This window comes from Phyllobates terribilis, unplaced genomic scaffold (genome assembly GCF_046119375.1).
Source record: "Phyllobates terribilis strain yellow unplaced genomic scaffold, ASM4611937v1 Scaffold_7__3_contigs__length_470593459, whole genome shotgun sequence".
NCBI lineage: Eukaryota > Metazoa > Chordata > Amphibia > Anura > Dendrobatidae > Phyllobates > Phyllobates terribilis.
The window spans coordinates 155,832,358-155,841,805 of NW_027362767.1; positions in this window are offsets into that span (position 1 = coordinate 155,832,358).

Below are 9,448 nucleotides of genomic sequence, written 5' to 3' on the forward strand. Positions count from 1 at the left end.
ACTGCACCAGCAGAATAGTGAGTGCAGCTCTGGAGTATAATACAGGATGTAACTCAGGATTAGTACAGGATCAGTAATGTAATGTATGTACACAGTGACTGCACCAGCAGAATAGTGAGTGCAGCTCTGGAGTATAATACAGGATGTAACTCAGGATCAGTAATGTAATGTATGTACACAGTGACTGCACCAGCAGAATAGTGAGCGCAGCTCTGGAGTATAATAAAGGATGTAACTCAGGATCAGTAATGTAATGTATGTACACAGTGACTGCACCAGCAGAATAGTGAGCACAGCTCTGGAGTATAATACAGGATGTAACTCAGGATCAGTAATGTAATGTATGTACACAGTGACTGAACCAGCAGAATAGTGAGCGCAGCTCTGGAGTATAATACAGGATGTAACTCAGGATCAGTAATGTATGTACACAGTGACTGCACCAGCAGAATAGTGAGCGCAGCTTTGGAGTATAATACAGGATGTAACTCAGGATCAGTAATGTAATGTATGTACACAGTGACTGCACCAGCAGAATAGTGAGTGCAGCTCTGGAGTATAATACAGGATGTAACTCAGGATCAGTAATGTAATGTATGTACACAGTGACTGCACCAGCAGAATAGTGAGTGCAGCTCTGGAGTATAATACAGGATGTAACTCAGGATAAATAATGTATGTACTCAGTGACTGCACCAGCAGAATAGTGAGTTCAGGTCTGGAGTTTAATACAGGATGTAACTCAGGATCAGCAATGTAATGTATGTACACAGTGACTGCTCCAGCAGAATAGTGAGCACAGCTCTGGAGTATAATACAGGATGTAACTCAGGATCAGTAATGTATGTACACAGTGACTGCACCAGCAGAATAGTGAGCGCAGCTCTGGAGTATAATACAGGATGTAACTCAGGATCAGTAATGTAATGTATGTACACAGTGACTGCACCAACAGAATAGTGAGTCCAGCTCTGGGGTATAATACAGGATGTAACTTAGGATCAGTAATGTATGTTCACAGTGACTGCACCAGCAGAATAGTGAGTGCAGCTCTGGAGTATAATACAGGATGTAACTCAGGATCAGTAATGTAATGTATGTACACAGTGACTGCACCAGCAGAATAGCGAGTGCAGCTCTGGAGTGTAATACAGGATGTAACTCAGGATCAGTAATGTAATGTATGTACACAGTGACTGCACCGGCAAAATAGTGAGTGCAGCTCTGGAGTATAATACATGATGTAACTCAGGATCAGTAATGTAATATATGTACACAGTGACTGTACCAGCAGAATAGTGAGTGCAGCTCTGGAGTATAATACATGATGTAACTCAGGATCAGTACATGATCAGTAATGTAATGTATGTACACAGTGACTGCACCAGCAGAATAGTGAGTCCAGCTCTGGGGTATAATACAGGATGTAACTCAGAATCAGTAATGTAATGTATGTACACAGTGACTGCACCAGCAGAATAGTGAGTGCAGCTCTGGAGTATAATACAGGATGTAACTCAGGATCAGTAATGTAATGTATGTACACAGTGACTGCACCAGCAGAATAGTGAGCGCAGCTCTGGAGTATAATACAGGATGTAACTCAGGATCAGCAATGTAATGTATGTACACAGTGACTGCACCGGCAGAATAGTGAGCGCAGCTCTGGAGTATAATACAGTATGTAACTCAGGATCAGTAATGTAATGTATGTACTCAGTGACTGCACCAGCAGAATAGTGAGTGCAGCTCAGGAGTATAATACAGGATGTAACTCAGGATCAGTAATGTAATGTATGTACACAGTGACTGCACCAGCAGAATAGTTAGTGCAGCTCTGGAGTATAATAAAGGATGTAACTCAGGATCAGTAATGTATGTACTCAGTGACTGCACCAGCAGAATAGTGAGTTCAGCTCTGGAGTTTAATACAGGATGTAACTCAGGATCAGCAATGTAATGTATGTACACAGTGACTGCACCAGCAGAATAGTGAGCACAGCTCTGGAGTATAATACAGGATGTAACTCAGGATCAGTAATGTAATGTATGTACACTGTGACTGCACCAGCAGAATAGTGAGCGCAGCTCTGGAGTATAATACAGGATGTAACTCAGGATCAGTAATGTATGTACACAGTGACTGCACCAGCAGAATAGTGAGCGCAGCTCTGGAGTATAATACAGGATGTAACTCAGGATCAGTAATGCAATGTATGTACACAGTGACTGCACCAGCAGAATAGTGAGTGCAGCTCTGGAGTATAATACAGGATGTAACTCAGGATCAGTAATGTAATGTATGTACACAGTGACTGCACCAGCAGAATAGTGAGTGCAGCTCTGGAGTATAATACAGGATGTAACTCAGGATCAGTACAGGATCAGTAATGTAATGTATGTACACAGTGACTGCACCAGCAGAATAGTGAGTGCAGCTCTGGAGTATAATACAGGATGTAACTCAGGATCAGTAATGTAATGTATGTACACAGTGACTGCACCAGCAGAATAGTGAGCGCAGCTCTGGAGTATAATACAGGATGTAACTCAGGATCAGTAATGTAATGTATGTACACAGTGACTGCACCAGCAGAATAGTGAGCACAGCTCTGGAGTATAATACAGGATGTAACTCAGGATCAGTAATGTAATGTATGTACACAGTGACTGCACCAGCAGAATAGTGAGCGCAGCTCTGGAGTATAATACAGGATGTAACTCAGGATCAGTAATGTATGTACACAGTGACTGCACCAGCAGAATAGTGAGCGCAGCTCTGGAGTATAATACAGGATGTAACTCAGGATAAGTACAGGATCAGTAATTTAATGTATGTACACAGTGACTGCACCAGCAGAATCGTGAGTGCAGCTCTGGAGTATAATACAGGATGTAACTCAGGATAAGTACAGGATCAGTAATGTAATGTATGTACACAGTGACTGCACCAGGAGAATCGTGAGTGCAGCTCTGGAGTATAATACAGGATGTAACTCAGGATCAGTAATGTATGTACTCAGTGACTGCACCAGTAGAATAGAGAGTTCAGCTCTGGAGTATAATACAGGATGTAACTCAGGATCAGCAAAATAATGTATGTACACAGTGACTGCACTAGCAGAATAGTGAGTGCAGCTCTGGAGTATAATACAGGATGTAACTCAGGATCAGCACAAGATCAGTAATGTAATGTATGTACACAGCGACTGCACCAGCAGAATAGTGAGTGCAGCTCTGGAGTATAATACAGGATGTAACTCAGGATAAGTACAGGATCAGTAATGTAATGTATGTACACAGTGACTGCACCAGCAGAATAGTGAGTGCAGCTCTGGAGTATAATACAGGATGTAACTCATGATAAGTACAGGATCAGTAATGTAATGTATGTACACAGTGACTGCACCAGCAGAATAGTGAATGCAGCTCTGGAGTATAATAAAGGATGTAACTCAGGATCAGTAATGTATGTACTCAGTGACTGCACCAGCAGAATAGTGAGTTCAGCTCTGGAGTATAATACAGGATGTAACTCAGGATCAGCAATGTAATGTATGTACACAGTGACTGCACCAGCAGAATAGTGAGCGCAGCTCTGGAGTATAATACAGGATGTAACTCAGGATCAGTAATGTAATGTATGTACACAGTGACTGCACCAGCAGAATAGTGAGCGCAGCTCTGGAGTATAATACAGGATGTAACTCAGGATCAGTAATGTAATGTATGTACACAGTGACTGCACCAGCAGAATAGTGAGCGCAGCTCTGGAGTATAATACAGGATGTAACTCAGGATCAGTAATGTATGTACACAGTGACTGCACCAGCAGAATAGTGAGCGCAGCTCTGGAGTATAATACAGGATGTAACTCAGGATCAGTAATGTATGTACACAGTGACTGCACCAGCAGAATAGTGAGCGCAGCTCTGGAGTATAATACAGGATGTAACTCAGGATCAGTAATGCAATGTATGTACACAGTGACTGCACCAGCAGAATAGTGAGTGCAGCTCTGGAGTATAATACAGGATGTAACTCAGTATCAGTAATGTAATGTATGTACACAGTGACTGCACCAGCAGAATAGTGAGCGCAGCTCTGGAGTATAATAAAGGATGTAACTCAGGATCAGTAATGTAATGTATGTACACAGTGACTGCACCAGCAGAATAGTGAGCACAGCTCTGGAGTATAATACAGGATGTAACTCAGGATCAGTAATGTAATGTATGTACACAGTGACTGAACCAGCAGAATAGTGAGCGCAGCTCTGGAGTATAATACAGGATGTAACTCAGGATCAGTAATGTATGTACACAGTGACTGCACCAGCAGAATAGTGAGCGCAGCTTTGGAGTATAATACAGGATGTAACTCAGGATCAGTAATGTAATGTATGTACACAGTGACTGCACCAGCAGAATAGTGAGTGCAGCTCTGGAGTATAATACAGGATGTAACTCAGGATCAGTAATGTAATGTATGTACACAGTGACTGCACCAGCAGAATAGTGAGTGCAGCTCTGGAGTATAATACAGGATGTAACTCAGGATAAATAATGTATGTACTCAGTGACTGCACCAGCAGAATAGTGAGTTCAGGTCTGGAGTTTAATACAGGATGTAACTCAGGATCAGCAATGTAATGTATGTACACAGTGACTGCTCCAGCAGAATAGTGAGCACAGCTCTGGAGTATAATACAGGATGTAACTCAGGATCAGTAATGTATGTACACAGTGACTGCACCAGCAGAATAGTGAGCGCAGCTCTGGAGTATAATACAGGATGTAACTCAGGATCAGTAATGTAATGTATGTACACAGTGACTGCACCAACAGAATAGTGAGTCCAGCTCTGGGGTATAATACAGGATGTAACTTAGGATCAGTAATGTATGTTCACAGTGACTGCACCAGCAGAATAGTGAGTGCAGCTCTGGAGTATAATACAGGATGTAACTCAGGATCAGTAATGTAATGTATGTACACAGTGACTGCACCAGCAGAATAGCGAGTGCAGCTCTGGAGTGTAATACAGGATGTAACTCAGGATCAGTAATGTAATGTATGTACACAGTGACTGCACCGGCAAAATAGTGAGTGCAGCTCTGGAGTATAATACATGATGTAACTCAGGATCAGTAATGTAATATATGTACACAGTGACTGTACCAGCAGAATAGTGAGTGCAGCTCTGGAGTATAATACATGATGTAACTCAGGATCAGTACATGATCAGTAATGTAATGTATGTACACAGTGACTGCACCAGCAGAATAGTGAGTCCAGCTCTGGGGTATAATACAGGATGTAACTCAGAATCAGTAATGTAATGTATGTACACAGTGACTGCACCAGCAGAATAGTGAGTGCAGCTCTGGAGTATAATACAGGATGTAACTCAGGATCAGTAATGTAATGTATGTACACAGTGACTGCACCAGCAGAATAGTGAGTGCAGCTCTGGGGTATAATACAGGATGTAACTCAGGATCAGTAATGTATGTACACAGTGACTGCACCAGCAGAATAGTGAGTGCAGCTCTGGGGTATAATGGTGTGTTCTGTCTGTACCTCGTACATCTTATGATAATCTGACATCATGTTACATCGACTTTACATACAGTTCAGTTTCTGAACAATTAGGGTCAATGCATGGTAAGTGGTCACTAATTTCACAGCGTGTTCCCGTCCCGCTCGCTCGGTGTAATGTATCGTTGCTGTATTACACGTTATCAATCACTGGACTCGACATCAAAGGAGAAATTACAACTCCCTATAAATATTCCTTTTATAAAAGACATCAAAGCTGCAGAACGAGGCGGGAGTACGCTGTGATTACACCCGCGCTGAATGTCAAGTCCATTTCTTCAGAATCGACCACCAGCGTCCTCCCATAATAGCCGGTAAGGGAGCCATGAGCGCAGAGGGGAGGTGGACGACAAGCAGGGGAAGCGCTGATCTCCTGAGGTCTGCAGAGCTGTATCTGAGGCAGATGACAGATCCCCCATAACAGCGCGTCATCCACAGATCCCCCATAACAGCGCGTCATCCACAGATCCCCCATAACAGCGCGTCATCCACAGATCCCCCATAACAGCGCGTCATCCACACATCCCCTATAACAGGGCGTCATCCACAGATCCCCCATAACAGTGCATCATCCACAGATCCCCCATAACAGGGCGTCATCCACACATCCCCCATAACAGGGCGTCATCCACAGATCCCCCATAACAGTGCGTCATCCACAGATCCCCCATAACAGCGCGTCATCTACAGATCCCCATAACAGCGCGTCATCTACAGATCCCCCATAACAGCGTTATCTACAGACCCCCCATAACAGCACATCATTCCCAGATCCCCATAATAATGCGTCATCCACAGATCAGCATAACAGTGCATCATCCACAGATCCCCCATAACAGTGCGTCATCCACAGATCCCCCATAACAGTGCGTCATCCAAAGAGCCCCCTTAATAATGCATCATCCACAGATCCCCCATAACAGCGCGTCATCCACAGATCCCCCATAACAGTGCGTCATCCACAGATCCCTCATAACAGTGCGTCATCCACAGATCCCTCATAACAGTGCGTCATCCACAGATCCCTCATAACAGCGCGTCATCCACAGATCCCCCATAACAGCGCGTCATCCACAGATCCCCCATAACAGCGCGTCATCCACACATCCCCCATAACAGCGCGTCATCCACAGATCCCCCATAACAATGCGTCATCCACAGATCCCTCATAACAGCGCGTCATCCACAGATCCCCCACAACAGTGCGTCATCCACAGGTCCCCCATAACAGTGCGTTATCCACAGGTCCCCCGTAATAATGCGTCATCCACAGGTCCCCCATAACAGCACATCATCCACAGATCCCCCATAACAGCGCATCATCAACAGATCCCCCATAACAGCGCGTCATCCACAGATCCCCCATAACAGGACGTCATCCACAGATCCCCCATAACAGCGCATCATCCACAGATCCCCCATAACAGCGCATCATCCACAGATCCCCCATAACAGCGTCATCTACAGATCCCCCATAACCGCGTCATCCACAGATCCCCCATAATAATGCTTCATCCACAGATCCCCCATAACAGCGTGTCATCCACAGATCCCCCATAACAGCGCGTCATCCACAGATCCCCCATAACAGCGCGTCATCCACAGATCCCCTATAACAGCGCGTCATCCACAGATCCCCCATAACAGCGCGTCATCCACAGATCCCCCATAACAGCGCATCATCCACAGATCCCCCATAACAGCGCGTCATCCACAGATCCCCCATAACAGCGCGTCATCCAGATCCCCTATAACAGCGCGTCATCCACAGATCCCCCATAACAGCGCGTCATCCACACATCCCCCATAACAGCGCGTCATCCACACATCCCCCATAGCAGCGCGTCATCCACGGATCCCCCATAACAGCGCGTCATCCACAGATCCCTCATAACAGCGTCATCCACACATCCCCCATAACAGCGCGTCATCCACGGATCCCCCATAACAGCGTCATCCACAGATCCCGCATAACAGCGCATCATCCGCACATCCCCCATAACAGCGTCATCTACAGATCCCCCATAACAGCGCATCATCCACAGATCCCCCATAACAGCGCGTCATCCACAGATCCCCCATAACAGCGCGTCATCCACAGATCCCCCATAACAGTGCGTCATCCACAGATCCCTCATAACAGTGCGTCATCCACAGATCCCTCATAACAGTGCGTCATCCACAGATCCCTCATAACAGCGCGTCATCCACAGATCCCCCATAACAGCGCGTCATCCACAGATCCCCCATAACAGCGCGTCATCCACACATCCCCCATAACAGCGCGTCATCCACAGATCCCCCATAACAATGCGTCATCCACAGATCCCTCATAACAGCGCGTCATCCACAGATCCCCCACAACAGTGCGTCATCCACAGGTCCCCCATAACAGTGCGTTATCCACAGGTCCCCCGTAATAATGCGTCATCCACAGGTCCCCCATAACAGCACATCATCCACAGATCCCCCATAACAGCGCATCATCAACAGATCCCCCATAACAGCGCGTCATCCACAGATCCCCCATAACAGGACGTCATCCACAGATCCCCCATAACAGCGCATCATCCACAGATCCCCCATAACAGCGCATCATCCACAGATCCCCCATAACAGCGTCATCTACAGATCCCCCATAACCGCGTCATCCACAGATCCCCCATAATAATGCTTCATCCACAGATCCCCCATAACAGCGTGTCATCCACAGATCCCCCATAACAGCGCGTCATCCACAGATCCCCCATAACAGCGCGTCATCCACAGATCCCCTATAACAGCGCGTCATCCACAGATCCCCCATAACAGCGCGTCATCCACAGATCCCCCATAACAGCGCATCATCCACAGATCCCCCATAGCAGCGCGTCATCCACAGATCCCCCATAACAGCGCGTCATCCAGATCCCCTATAACAGCGCGTCATCCACAGATCCACCATAACAGCGCGTCATCCACACATCCCCCATAACAGCGCGTCATCCACACATCCCCCATAGCAGCGCGTCATCCACGGATCCCCCATAACAGCGCGTCATCCACAGATCCCTCATAACAGCGTCATCCACACATCCCCCATAACAGCGCGTCATCCACGGATCCCCCATAACAGCGTCATCCACAGATCCCGCATAACAGCGCATCATCCGCACATCCCCCATAACAGCGTCATCTACAGATCCCCCATAACAGCGCATCATCCACAGATCCCCCATAACAGCGCGTCATCCACAGATCCCCCATAACAGCGCGTCATCCACAGATCCCCCATAACAGCGCGTCATCCACACATCCCCCATAACAGCGCGTCATCCACACATCCCCCATAACAGCGCGTCATCCACGGATCCCCCATAACAGCGTCATCCACACATCCCCCATAACAGCGCGTCATCCACGGATCCCCCATAACAGCGCGTCATCCACACATCCCTCATAACAGTGCGTCATCCACAGATCCCCCATAACAGCGCGTCATCCACAGATCCCCCATAACAGCGTCATCTACAGATCCCCCGTAACAGTGCGTCATCCACAGATCCCCCATAACAGTGTGTCACCCACAGATCCCCCATAACAGCGCGTCATCCACGGATCCCCCATAACAGCGTCATCCACACATCCCCCATAACAGCGCGTCATCCACGGATCCCCCATAACAGCGTCATCCACAGATCCCCCATAACAGCGCGTCATCCACACATCCCTCATAACAGTGCGTCATCCACAGATCCCCCATAACAGCGCGTCATCCACAGATCCCCCATAACAGCGTCATCTACAGATCCCCCGTAACAGTGCGTCATCCACAGATCCCCCATAACAGTGTGTCATCCACAGATCCC